Source organism: Phalacrocorax aristotelis, chromosome 2 (assembly GCF_949628215.1).
Source record: "Phalacrocorax aristotelis chromosome 2, bGulAri2.1, whole genome shotgun sequence".
Lineage (NCBI taxonomy): Eukaryota > Metazoa > Chordata > Aves > Suliformes > Phalacrocoracidae > Phalacrocorax > Phalacrocorax aristotelis.
This window is the reverse complement of record NC_134277.1, coordinates 107,685,949-107,700,385: the sequence shown is the minus strand read 5'-3', so window position 1 is coordinate 107,700,385 and position 14,437 is coordinate 107,685,949.

Sequence of the window (14,437 nt, the reverse complement as noted above, 5' to 3'; positions counted from 1 at the left end):
TTACTCCAAATGTCCCCCCTTCCTTCTTCTCCCAGCTTTATATGCTGAGCATGACGTCATATGATATGGAATATCCCTTTGGTCATTTGGGGTCAGCTGTCCCAGCTGTGTCCCCTCCCAGCTTCTTGTGCACCCGGCAGAGCACGGGGAGCTGAAAAAATCCTTGACCAGTGTAAGCACTACTTAGCAACAACTAAAACATCTCCACATTACCAACACTGTTTCCAGCAAAAATCCAAAACATAGTCTCATACTAGCTACTATGAAGAAATTTAACCCTACCCCAGCTGAAACCAAGACAAGGGCCAACTTTGGCCTCTTCAAAGACCTGCTCGGAGGAATCCCATGGGCTAGGGCTCTGGAAGGCAGGGGGGTCCAAGAGAGCTGGTTAATATTCAGGGACCACTTCCTCCAAGCTCAAGATCGGTGCATCCCCAGGAGGAAGAAGTCAGGCAGAGGAGACAGGAGACCCGCATGGATGAGCCAAAGACCTTCTGGAGAAACCCAAATGGAAGAGGGAGGTTCACAGTATGTGGGAAAAGGGACTGGCCACTTGGGAGGAATATAGAAATGTTGTCAGGGTAGGCAGAGATGCAATGGTGAAGGCCAAGGCCCACTTGGAATTAAATCTGGTGAGGGATGTCAAAGATAACAAGAAGGGCTTCTTTAAGTACATCAGCAGTAAAAGGAAGACTGGGGACAGAGTGGGCCCACTCCTGAACAAGGAAGGGGCCCTGGTGAAGCAGGAGACAGGGGTGGCAAGTTACTGAATGCCTTCTTTACCTTTACTGCTAAGGCTGGCCATCAGGCATCTCAGCCCTGAGAGGAGAGAAAACTTCCCCTTGGTTGAGAAGGATTGGGTCAGAGATCACCTATGCAAACTGCATCTTCACAAATCCATGGGCCCCGATGGGATGCACCCACAAGTGCTGAAGGAGCTGGCGGATGTTCTTCCTGAACCATTCTCCATCATCTCTGAAAGGTCATGGAGGACAAGAGAGGTGCCCGAGGACTGGAGGAAAGCAAATGTCACTCCAGTCTTCAAAAAGGGCAAGAAAGGGGACACAGGAAACTATAGGCCAGTCAGCCTCACCTCCATCCCTTGAAATGTTACAGAGCAATTCATCCTGGAGGTCATCTCCAGGCATGTAGAGGACGAGAAGGTTATCAGAAGTAGTCAGCATGGACTCAGCAAGGGAAGATCACGCTTGACCAACCTGAGAGCCTTCTACAATGGTGTGACTGGCTGGGTCGATGAAGGGAGAGCAGTGGATGTTGTCCCTTCCAACACTACCATTCTGTGATTCTGTGATTTTCCAAAAGGATGCTGTTATGTTTTTCTGTATCAGTAAGCTCTGGCCCTAACTCCAATACTTTTTTACATGACCATTAAAAGCTCTATTTCTGTAAGTGCTGCTAAGAGGGGAATCAGATCTTATTAGACCCAGAATAACTGGTAAAAAATCTTAACAACTTTGCAGTGTCATTTTAGCCCTTGACAGCAGGAGGATTTGACCTCCCCTTTTGAACACCATTATGTTCTCAAAGCACTTATTCCTACTGACAGGTGCTCTACTTGAGGCAAGAGAGTGAACTTAATGCTTTATTGCAAAATTATAAGTAATATCCTTGCAAGTACTTTTCAGGTTTTTTTCTGTTATTTTAGTGTGTCTAGCAGGCAAAAAGTATGACCACATTTTCACTACAAGGCAAGTTGTTCTGCTAGCTGACCGGAAAGGCATCCATGACCCTTAAGGATGAAAAAGAGGTGAGTTATAATTTCTGCACTAAAGATCTTGTAACTTATGATTGATGTAGTTGCCATTTAGCAGTCCTCAGCCTTAGGAAAATACAACACTACCTTAAAATAACTCCTGCTCTGGCAGCTCTCATGTGGGTTTTGAATTGGGATTTGAAGCTGTTGGTGTGTGTCCCCTCCGGCTATGACTCTATTTGCCTGTCAAGGAATTCCTCTGTCTGGCCCATCTGCATCAGTACATGTCCCACAGGGCACAGTACTGCAGAAGGCTTCATATACTAAGAGTAATATTTTCAACATTAACATAAATGGAAGAGTATACCAAGGACTGTACATGGACAAGTCTACATAGGATGAAGACCAGGCTCACAGGAAGTCTAATGCAAATAAACATTCCAAAGATAAAAAGGAAAACAAAACCCAATCAAACAAAAAACTCTACCTAAGAGACTTCATTAAGACATTACAAAAATTTGAAAAGTTCATGCCAGAAAATAGAAGCATTTAACTACCATTAAGCAAGATCTATAACAGCTGTACATTCATTCATGCCAGGAGCAGAGCATCTTGAGGTTCTCATTGATGTTGAACTTCAATTCGGATGTCAATAGTAGGAGAAGAGGTTGTGCTCTTTGAGAAATACATCATTCAACAGTTTGCACAACCCTGACTCTTCCAATTAATCCTCCAAAAAGAGAAATTAGGAATACAAAACTGTTATTCAGCAAGATTTATATTGATTTATTCTTTTAAGAACAAAGAACAAAGAAACCTATTGCAGGCTTATTCCTAAGAACTTAGGTGAAAAATATTTAACCTCAGGTAACTGAAGTTTTAAGATGTTTTGAAGTTCCATAAACCATAGATAAAGGCCCCTTGGGAATGTCATTCTCTAGTAGGAAGCATAAATGAGCTCCTGAAATAACATTAAAAAGTATTTTTCTTTTATTTTTTAGTTCATATCTTCCTTCAAGGGAAAGTAAAATACACTATGAGGTGCGTAATTTCCTCCAACAGTATATTCTCTTAATATTTTGTAGCTATGCAACACAGCAACTTAAAATTCTTTTTGTAGGCAACACAAACATAGGGCTCTTAATATGAGCATTTTAATCCATTTTAAAGATGAGCAAACTGAGGTGCACTACAATTAATAACTGAAGTGTTAAAAAAATTATAAAAATAAAATAGACTGTAAATAAGTCATTAACATAAAGTATCTTTAATATTGAAAAATACTTTGTTTTTAATTTAAGTAAACTGATTTGGTCCCTCCCAAGCTGTTGGACACATTGCTTCACTGGGGCATGTTCACTGCCATTTCCTGAGTGGATACTTGGCTAAGGTTAAGAAGAATTTGGGATTTACAGAATTATGTGAGTTAGTGTTTGACCCTAGTAGGAAAGTTGGACAAGAAAAAGATTTGCTCTTTGGAAAAATATTTCTGATATCAGCATTTCCTCTGTTTTGCATCATGTTGAAAAACTAATGTTTTGAGGACAAGAAATTCTTACCTTTCCCCAAAATAAGTAGCTGACCTATAGCTACGTATATCCTCAGTGCTCAACAAGGATACCAGACAGATGGATTCATTCTTAGTGAGGCCTGTAGGAACCATTCCATTTTCTTTCATATCTAAACAGGAATTAATTAATTAGTTAATTCAATTTGTTACCTGAAGAGGGACTTGCAGGCCTGAAAGCTGGTTTACCTTTTTCTGCATCTCCTTTAGAAATGAGTATTACATCTACTCATCACTTTGTCTTTTTTCTTTAGAGCAACTCTACTTTGTCCAACTGAAGTATTTATTAGCGCAAAGAAAGACTCCAAAGTTTACATTCTGCCAAAACTTTCAGTACGTGATTGCTCTTTATTTCAACATATACAGAAGCTTTCTAATTCTACAGGATGGTTAGTATTTAATATAATTTACTAAATATTAAATACATGTAATCAAGATTGCAGTGAATGCTCCTCAGTGCCCAGGTTTGTTCTCAGATAATTGCAAGTTCATTAGAAACAGGAAAGCTTTATCCCAAGCATCAACATGCTGCATAAGTGCTTTTTTTGATAATTACATTCATTAGGAGAAATGGAATTTTCCAGTCTTTTTGTGTGCTCAACTGCTTATGTTATATGGTTTCCCCAGACTCTAGCTTTTGGGAGTTTGCAGCCTTTGATATGTACATTTTTTAAACTGATTACTTTATTAGCAAAGTAGTTTTGTCATTAGTCACAGATTATATTAATTTAAATTTCAGTTTTAAAATCTTTCCAGGCTACAGGAGATTTAAAACAACAAAAACAAAACCTTAGTGCTTTCGAAGTCTGGATCCTAACATCAAACAGGGAAAACAGAGCCCTGATTTAGCCCCAGGAATCCACTGGTAAGTCCCAAGAAGAATTCAGCTTCTCAAAATAGCAATTCAAAACAGAATAAGCAGACGTCCCTATAAAGTCAGGTATGTTATACCTGAATCTGCCTGCAGCAGACCAGGAGGAAACACTGACTCTGAACCCTTCCTGAGGCTGAAACGGCTGGTGCCCTCTTCTACTTGGGATATGCAGCCCTGAACCTTCTTCCAATATTAAAAATATTTTTCCTAGCAAAGAAAAAAACAGGACTTTCTGTTTCTATAGAAAGATAGTTGGTGCCTTTCACTTATAAAATAACAGGTAGCAACAGCTCAACGACTAGAAGTCTTTTCCCAGACTAAAGGAATTTAAAGATACAGTATTTGAAATGGGTGCCTTAACCAGGAAACTGGAGGTTATTTACACAGAAGACTTTTCAGCTGAAGCTGTGATGATATGAAGAAAAAGTAATTGAAAAATAAAAAGAAATAAGAGGACAAGTGGAAGGGTACATTGTAAACTTAAAAAAGCAGTCACTTAGAATGAACTATCGCTGGGTACCAGTCCCTGCATCCAGGATTGCATTCATATTTTATTGCAGGAGTTTTTAACATACAAAAAATTCTGAAGTAGGAAACCATATCCAGAGTACTGACAGTGGTGAGCATCCTACATACCTTTAGGTGCACATTCAAGGTGTTAGACAGCATCAAGAATGGGGTTACTCCATGAGGACAGACAAACCAGGGGTGACCCCAGATTAGGGAACACCCCCATTGACCCAGATGAAAACCCTCAGACCCAAGCAGGGCACTGATGACAGGAACCACTAACAACCCCAGATATATCCAATGGTGAACCAGGTCCAGAGTCCCTTCAGGGGGCCAAGTAAGGAGCAGCAAGAGGTGGGTCCAGATGCAAGACTGCCACATAGGCACAAGGTTTCCATCTGGGAAACAGGCCAGGAGGCAGGCACACCTAGAGCATAGCTCAGGAAGGGATTAAGGCCCCCAAACTAAGTTGATTGAAATGGGGCTCCTGGACCCATTGAAAGGTGTAAGGGGAGGTCCCAGGGGCAGGTGGTCAGGGCCAATAAGGCCTGGTAGTGCCCTCAGTGCCCTAACACAAAGCATCCATCAAGCTTCAAGATCAAAACCAGGTTTAGGTTTCACAATAATTCTCAGGATAGCAGTGTCCTTGAGTATTGAAGTATTCTTATCTAGCTACCATAGGTCTGGGACTCAGACAGTATATTAGTGTGTAGTTAGTTTAGGGAAGATAATTATAGTGGACATGTCTCCATTTGCAACTCACACTTTTATCAGATTTGCCGCAAAGTTCAGAATATTGAATTGCCTTGGATGTTGAGGTTCTACTTACCATGTTGGTAACATTGCACTCTCAGATCAAGAAAAATAACCAGGACAATGAAAATAAAGAACAACATTTCACATTCAATTTGCTCCAGTTGCCAAAACAACATAGAACAATTCTGATACTAATTCCCAGTGATACGGATTTTGTGGCAATTATGTCATCACTGCGATTAATTTCACAGTGAACACTGTATCCAGCCTGTGCAATCCTCCCACTGAGTAGCACTGATCTCTCAGCCTGGTCTAATTAGACAGAAGTTTCAGGATTACATTAGGGTCATACAGAAGGCACTTACAGGAGTGAGGTCAGCAAATTATACATAGGAGACAGCAATGGTGGTGGAGTAATGGTCATGACTTGAACAAGGAAGAAGTGTGGTCTTTTGGGAATCTAATGGAAAACTAAATAAACCCTTGAGCTCTTGCCAAGTCTACAATCACTGAGCAAAGGAAGCAAAATCAAACAAGGTAAAAATTATAAACAGACTCCTTGCATACATTCAGGAAAGCCAAGTATAGTCTAGGCTATTGTTATAGCTGAACTGGTTTCGGCAAAAGCAACATTTTTAATAAAAAAAGTCTAGTCACTGGACACTGAAACTCCATTCCAAAGTGGAGTTTATTCTGCTGGGGATGTACAAAGCTATTTTTCTTAATTACTCAAGCCTCTCTGCCTACCACAAGCCTAGTTCTGTTCTATTGAAATCAGTAAAAAGGCTCCTATTGATTTCAACAAGCATGGGATCAGATCCAGTACCAAAATCATCCAGGAGCTAGATGAGAAAATAACAGCTGAATATTGAAATAGCATGATGAATACCTGCCATTTTTAGCACTGCTTTTATACAATCTTCTAAAAAGAATAACAGGAAGGTGTTTCTATTTTCCTGAAATATTCATCAGAAATAATAGATGTTTCATCAATACATAAAAATAGCATATAAATATTATATTTTTATGCATTGCTGAAGTGAAAAAGGGTAGTGGATCTATAAGCTTCTTAATTTATTCAAATTTTATCCAGAACTCTGATAAATAAGACACATGATAGATCAAAGGTATGTGTACACAGGAACAGTCTTTCTTTGCAAAAGCACAGGCCAAGAAATTCCATATTTTGGCTGCATGTAATGTTTTCATTAATAGCTAGATATCAGAAAATTAGTTTACTAATTTCAAAATGTTCACTACAGATAACTGCTCATATATGTGAAGCCAGTTAGTCTAAAGTGAAAGATTCTCAAGGAGTTACTTTAAAAGTGTTATCATTAGTAAACTATAACTAAATAAAATAAGAATGCATCTAAGTTTGATTAGTTTGTTGAATAAACAATCTATGTTTTTCTAGAGGTAAAGAACAAAGACTGTATCAAATATAATCCCTAGGCTGAGAAGCAGAGTAGTAAGTGGTATATTTTCTGCTACAGGTTTTGATTTTTCTACATTCCTCCTATTTTCAGCTTTGCCTAAAGCAAGTGATAAAAAACAGTAAAATTATTTCAACAAAAGAAAGCATAAAGGATAATAAATAAAGCTTTTGTGTGTCTCCTTCCCCACTTTTACTCAAAATATTTGTTACTTCCAACAGTCTGTAAAGGCCTTTGCACATAAGAAATTCAGCACTGTCAAAACCAGCGCCACTTATCAAAGTATAAATACATTTTAGGCAGTACATATGTTTCTAAGGTATTGGGACTGTCTATTGGACTTTTAATGCAGCATCTTCTATTATACACAATACTCATGCACCACAAAGAAAGCTGATTCTCTACCTTGTATCTCATAAGGACAAATGAAATTCAGTATATTCACCTAAACTTTATTCAAACCAATGCAGAGTTAATATAAAAACACAATAAAGATCATAAACATTCATTTACTTATATTTTACATATTCTGCTCATAACTAATTACAGTAGCCTTTCTTATCATGCTTAAAATCCATGACAAATGGCTTCTATAGTACATACAGCATCCTCTTGTTTTGAGTTTTGTGAGCTAATAAGAGCACATTATATCTTCATTGTTATGGTTTCCTTCCCTTGGGTAGAAAAGCACAAGTAGGGAAAGAGGGCATGCCCTGGAAGTCAAGAGGATCATATGAACCCAGAAAATAGAGCGCACTCATATTGTGCTCTTCTTGCTACACTCAAGGCTCTGTCTCTTCATCCTTCATGCCGATCACACTGTTTCTCATTGCATATTAGATAATATGTAATGGTCTCAAAGATGTGTTTGGTTACAGGGATACAGAATCTCATACAGTAGAACAAACTTCCCTGAATATGTCTCAAGACATAAATAATAACTATAATCTTACTAAGCACAGCTTAAAATAAACTAGTGAAGATGATAGAAGTGCCTTAAACAAAGACTGAGAAGTGTGATTGAAACTCAGAGATTCATCCGGCTTTACTTCAGTGCTCCCTAGAAGCAGTTCTATCTATTTGACATCTGTTGAATTGACATTCTATATATTTGGCATCTGCTTTTACATATATATATATATATATATGTATGTATGTATATGTACTGCTTTTATATATATATATAAAATATATTTGACATTTGCTTTCACAGATCTACAAAAAGTTAATAAATCATTGGCTAAACACAAACCCTCATTTATTCTGCCTTTTCTAGTTTTTGCAATAAATTATTTTCTGAATTACAATACTTTCCAAACGCTAAACAAAGAAATCTGTCTGATACTATAGTTAAAAAAACCCAAAGAATCCAAAACCAAATCACTACACCAATTTAGTTCTGATGGTAAGTTTATTGTTAAAGTTTAGATTATGATATCCATAGACTCCTTCCCTTTATTATATGTAACACAATTCAACTAGAAGAGCCAGTAGAGCTATTTCAGCATCCCATGGAGATAAAGCAGGCCACAAAATACACACATAATGACAGTCAAATATTTCACCATGCTGTCTACACCATGCACTGGAGAACAAGAAAAACCGAACGTCATCGTCTGCAGAACTATGACAAAATCGTTGGCTATATAGAGACCCTTACTAGAAACGGTAAGATTGATATGAATGAGGACTAAATGTGTATGCATTAATGTGGAAGCACTTGAAGGGAAAAAATCAACAGGAAGGCCATGAGAATGATCTAACAGGTCATCAGGGTCCTAGCATATACCTATGTGCTCGTTCTCAGGACACTCGGGTTGACAGAGAAATATTGGTAATTCACAGATCTGTGACAAGAGACTGATCGCTGCCAGCAGTGTACAAAAAGACACATCCAAGGTGCAGTATTTCCCTCCTGCTCTGTTTCAGTGAAATATCAGACTTGGAGCAGGAACTGAAGAAAAGCGCCCAGGCACTACTTCCTATTGAGACACTGCTGCAGACAGCTTCCTTGTTTGAGAAGAGTCTCATGACTTGAACACTGTTTTTATGCTAAAGGCTTTGACTTCGTGCTAGTTTCTAACAGCTGTCATACAACTGAGTTGGAAGGCTGCAATTAACATCTGCTAGTTGCCAGAATTTCCCAGATACTTCAGCTTGTGCTTTGACATAAGTAGGTAAACAGAACAATGAAAACGGCCTTTGTTTCAACCAACACATAGTGAAGAACAGTGTGATGTAGACATCTCCATGAGAGCAGAACAAACTCCCTTACAGAGACCCTTGCTCATCTCTGACATTAGATCTTAAGGAATACCACTTTAGTACTACAAGTGATGGAGAAAGCAGTTGTGGAGCTGAGATAGCAAAGGATAACAGTGAGAAGGGAGCAAAGGTTCCAAAGCAGTGTCAGTATAAACAACAGCAGAGACCACTATATGAAGTACATTAATATTGTGACATACTTCATTTTTAATATTATGTTAATAATAATTTTTATCATAGAAATGTTTAGATCAAATGAAAGTCAGCCCTATTGCACTATGTTCTTCACAAAGGTAGCATTAAGAAAAGGCCCTAGGAGTTTGCTGTTAAAATAGGGAAAAAAGGATCAAAGGAAATGAGAAAACAAGTATTATTATCCCCCTTTCTCTCTAAATATAATGATTAAGAGAGTTCCCTGCACGTGCAAAGAACTTTCCACTTTCAATTAATCATCATATATGAATAGTCTGATTGATCCTCAGGGGGTGATCCACCATGCTATCTTTTTAAACGTTTGGAAAAGAAAATTAAATTTAATTGTCTTATACAGATGTATGAAAAGAAATAAGCACCAGCGGCAAATGTACTCCATTTCTTTCTGAAAGATTTTTTGTTGGTGATGTTTAGCAAAATGGATTAGGTTTTCAGTATTATTGTTGACAGAATGATGCACATTTTCTCCTGCGGCTGAAAGGATATTTAAGAATTGGGCACTGAGAGATTGTTACTGTCTGCTCTTTATATTCATGAAGGTTGTACACTAAAATATAAAGCTATAGTCAGTGGTAATTCAAAAGATATTCTTGCTACCATATCACTGAAAAGATATTCAGAGCAAAGTAAGTCATTATACAATGTATTTTTTATGATATAAATAAGATTACACAAATATAATTGCATAATGATATAATTCTGTCTTTACACTACAAAGTGGAATACTTTTAGGCATCTTATTCTCAAAATTGAGTCCATAACTTTGAGCCAGGCACCTAATCTTTACACATGGTGTAAAGAAAGTGAAGCACCTCTGAGCAGTGCTCATGGGGGCCACCAGGATGGACCAATATTCTGGAAGTATAATTTAAAATACATATATTAAAATATTATAATATAAAATATTATATTAAAATGTTATAATGTTGACTATTTTACATTAAATTATTGCATTGTTATATTAAATATTTCCTATTAAAATAAAATTAAATATTCAAAAATTTTTTACTCTGGCTTTATGAAAATCTCTTTTGATATTTTATCTAATGCTTCAATGTTATTTCAGACAGAGAAAAAATACTGTGTACTTCAGTGTAGTTCAATGCCTTTTTTTGAGTAATTTGTTTGGGGAAGAACACACCAAAGAATTCTTGTAACCCTCCAAAAATAAATCATTCAAAAAGGAAACTGTTCTACAGTTTCTGCAGTTGTAGTAATTTTGTCTAGTAGATCAGAGAAAGAACAGAAACACGTTAGAGCTCAAGTAAATACACACTCCCTGCTTACAACATGTATCACCAGCAATTTTCTAAGTTCACCATTTGTCACAAGTAATGTTTTCTTAATTCTTCCTTGTTTTGCAATAGCTAGTGTTCTTCATTTCCAATTATGTCTCTCCAGTGTAAATTTACAAAAGTTGTGAGCTCATAGCCTTGGATTCTTGTCCAGCTCACTTAACTGCTTAGCATTTACAGGTGCTGTTGATGTGTTTGATACTGTCCAGCATTGCCGACTGTCAAATATGCTGCAAGAGAACAATTATTTGTTTTTCTAGCTGGTTAAACCCAATTGATTTTTCAGCTCAGGTAACTAAACATAGCAAGTAAACATAGCATACTGAAATGTGTGGATTCACTGTGTTATGTGAGCTGAAGGTCTAGTCTGAAATACATCTCTATTTTTAATATATGGTATGGAACTTGGAGGTTTTGAGATCTTCTTCGTTAGGGACAAGTTGTTTATTTTATTCCTTAGGGAGAAAACAAACCTGCTAAGAATTGTTATGCTTTTCCAGGAAATTACTATTTGACAGAGAACATTAACATTCCTAGTATTATTACCTCTACAGCTGAAGCATCAGCTGTAGAAAATTACAAGGTTCTCCTGTGCAACCAGGATGTAAAGATTTGGAAAGATGTTAAATGGCTTGTAGGCAACATTTTTTCTTCTCCAGTATGTGAGAATTTGGAAAGTTCAACCACTGAAATTAAGTGACTTTTTGCAAGGCTGTCTGTAGTCATGCCCTTATTGCTCATCATAATCTTCTTCAGGATCCTGTTTTATAAACAAATGTTTTTGTCCAGGTCACTGAACAGGCAATCTGCATGTCCAACTGATTTACAATAACAAGAAAAGTTGATGTAAGTTAACTGTTACTTCACATGCCTGAAAAAAAAAACCAGTCATTTTTGTTTTCTAATGAGATAGCAGACATGATTCCAACAGTTGACTGAAATGCTAATAGGGCCAAAAACATGCTGAACTAAACTTGTTGTATAGATGCACTAGCCAGTTTTTTTATATATATTATTGGGTTTCTCCAAAGCAAAAAAATATGATCTAAGACCCAAAATCTTGTTACTTGAACTGTAACATACTGTACTGTTTGTCACTCAGACACAAAATGGGATCTCTGTTCTCATATTCATAATACTTCCATTTCACAGACATCTTCACAGTTTACAACTGCAGATTCTTCTGTGTAAGTTCTTAATTTGTTTTTTTTCTTTATAATCATTTCACAGATAGAAAAGAGACAAAGTGAGAAGCATCTCCTGTGATAAAACACTGACTGAAAGACACTGTAGGCATAAGTAATAACTGCAATACACATCCAACATCTAAAATGTGCAGTTACCATCATTGGTTGAATTTTTAAAGATGTCAGTAAATCTGTATGAACAAATATTAGCCAATGGACTGAAGGATCTTTAAAGACGTTCACTTTTTTGCTGTGCTGCTATTCTTAAGTCATAGTTCTGACTGAGCGCAAATAGCTGGGCCATTAAAGTACCATATATCTACACAACTGATTTTGAAGGATGATCTATTTCTAATAACAGTATGAAAGTATGTAGAAGAACTTCATAAAGAACATCTTCCTGTCATTTAAATGCCACTTGACAGACACAATATTAATGAAAAGCTATTTCATGGTGTCCTCTAGGTTTTTTTGTTAAAAGACATTCTTAGAAATCTTGTGTGCTTATCTGATTTTCTCCGCAGTTTTGAAGAGAAATCTCTTTTTACCACCTAGTCTGTCTAGTTTATATCATCCTATGGAATAAAATCAAATTAAGAATATTTTTTTTTAATATCTGTAGAATGGTTGTCATACGAAACAATTGCTAATAATTACCAAACAGGATGATTTCCCCTGGAAAAAAATTATAAATATTACTGCTAAAACAGCAGTGTGTGTCCATAATATTTTATCTTTGGTCTTGTTTGGTTAATGTTTATAAATTCTCTCCCTAATTTATCTTCAGTTGAGCTAGACGAAACAAAGTTAGAGTTCAAGTTTCACTGCTTACTGTTAGTGTTACAAGCTTTAAAGTAAACTTCCTTCCCAAGATATTATCTCATCATTAACACCATGATATGCCTTATGCTACTTTTTCTGAATGAGAGATAAAAGAGTAGCATGTCTTTGCAGAAACTAACTGAACCCTCTCTCAAGCAAATTTCATCAGCATTTAACCTAGTAAACCAAAATGATATGTTTGTATTTTAGCTAAAGCTGACTTAGAAAGGTATCTCTATGGAAGAACCCTGAAGTCTGTCATGCAGTGGAATTACACACTGTATTTGCATATCCTACAGTATGCTTACATCATCTTTGATGTTATGCTGAGACAGTGGCTTGTATTTACAGGTGTTTTTAGGATTTCCTTCCACAACTCTCAAGAGATATATAGCAATTTCTTATATTACAAATGCAACCTGTGGAGTTAATTCTTTTAAAATGTTTCTTATGCATCAATTATTAATCTGATCTTTATATTCAATGGCTTTCTACTGATGGCTTTATAACTATATGTTGTTGTGTTGTAGAGGATGGGAGGAAGTGATGAGGTATATAAATCAAAGAAAAATCATTAGAAATAAGTTGGAAATCCTTATATCTGCACTACATTTCATGTCATCTAATGACTCCTCATCTTCAGAAAGGTAAATCTTTGATAAGAAACCAAATTCAGGCTAACATGTAAAATATTCTAATAACTAGTAAGAAAGCTGAAATACTGACGGCTAGTTTCCAGTAAACGAAAACTACTTCTAACATCAGATGAGTGAGTCACCACATGAAATCTTTGCTCACTGGGGAGTGTTTCATAAACTGTGACTAGGACATTACACTTTGTAGTTACTAATTCTGAGTAATCTTATTGGTATTAAAAACTTTATCCACAAACACAATGTATTTCTTGTCATCTTCTTTGCTTTTCCAGAAAGTGAAATAGTGGTCCTTGGAGCATTGTGCCCTAACCCACAGGAATGTGTGTGAATTTATCATCTCCAACCAGATCTAATATTTTTGTTTATTTTAGGTGAAAAATAGCATAGAAATACATGTAAACCAAAGGGCTAGAGTTTGGTTTTGCAATTTTTTCTAAGAGTGAGCCTCAATAAAAATTCAGGACCATATATTACACCATTGCAATCTCATTAATATTAAAAAGAACTTAATAGGAACATTATTAAAACCTTTTGATTTTCTTTTTTAATGTAACATTTTAATTTCTCAGTGAAAAAGTTGTTGTTTTTTTTTTTTAATTTAGTTTGAAAAACAAACAAAGAAAAGAATAGCCTTTGGAAAACATTTGCAGGTTTTTTCATCTCAAAGAGAAGAACATGCTGAAATTGGTTTACTGTTCAAGGAAAACATGTGGGCTTTCAGTGCTGGTATTCAAAATACATTGGCCTTTGATTTTATTTGCCTGTAAATGAAATAAAATATTAGAAGAGGGCTTGAAAATGAAAGAAAAAGCACTTTACTTGAAGACTTTTCAGGGAAGAAAATATAATTCATCACCAGACCTGTACAGGAAATGTAAATACAGGTCAAGTTTAAAGAAGATGTAGGCATAAAAGCAGTATGAGAGACACTCGCCTAATTTATGTCAAAGACCCTTCACAACAACTTTGAATGTACGTGGGAGAACAAAAAAAATACAGACTGAGAGCACTGAAGATTTCTTATGATATTTCCTCTTGTAAATTGAGAAGGAGTAGAAAGAAGATATACAATGTCTTGAAACTCCAGGGACCTGCCAGTAACATGCCTCCTTGAAGCCTCTTAGAAAAGTTCTAAACCATCC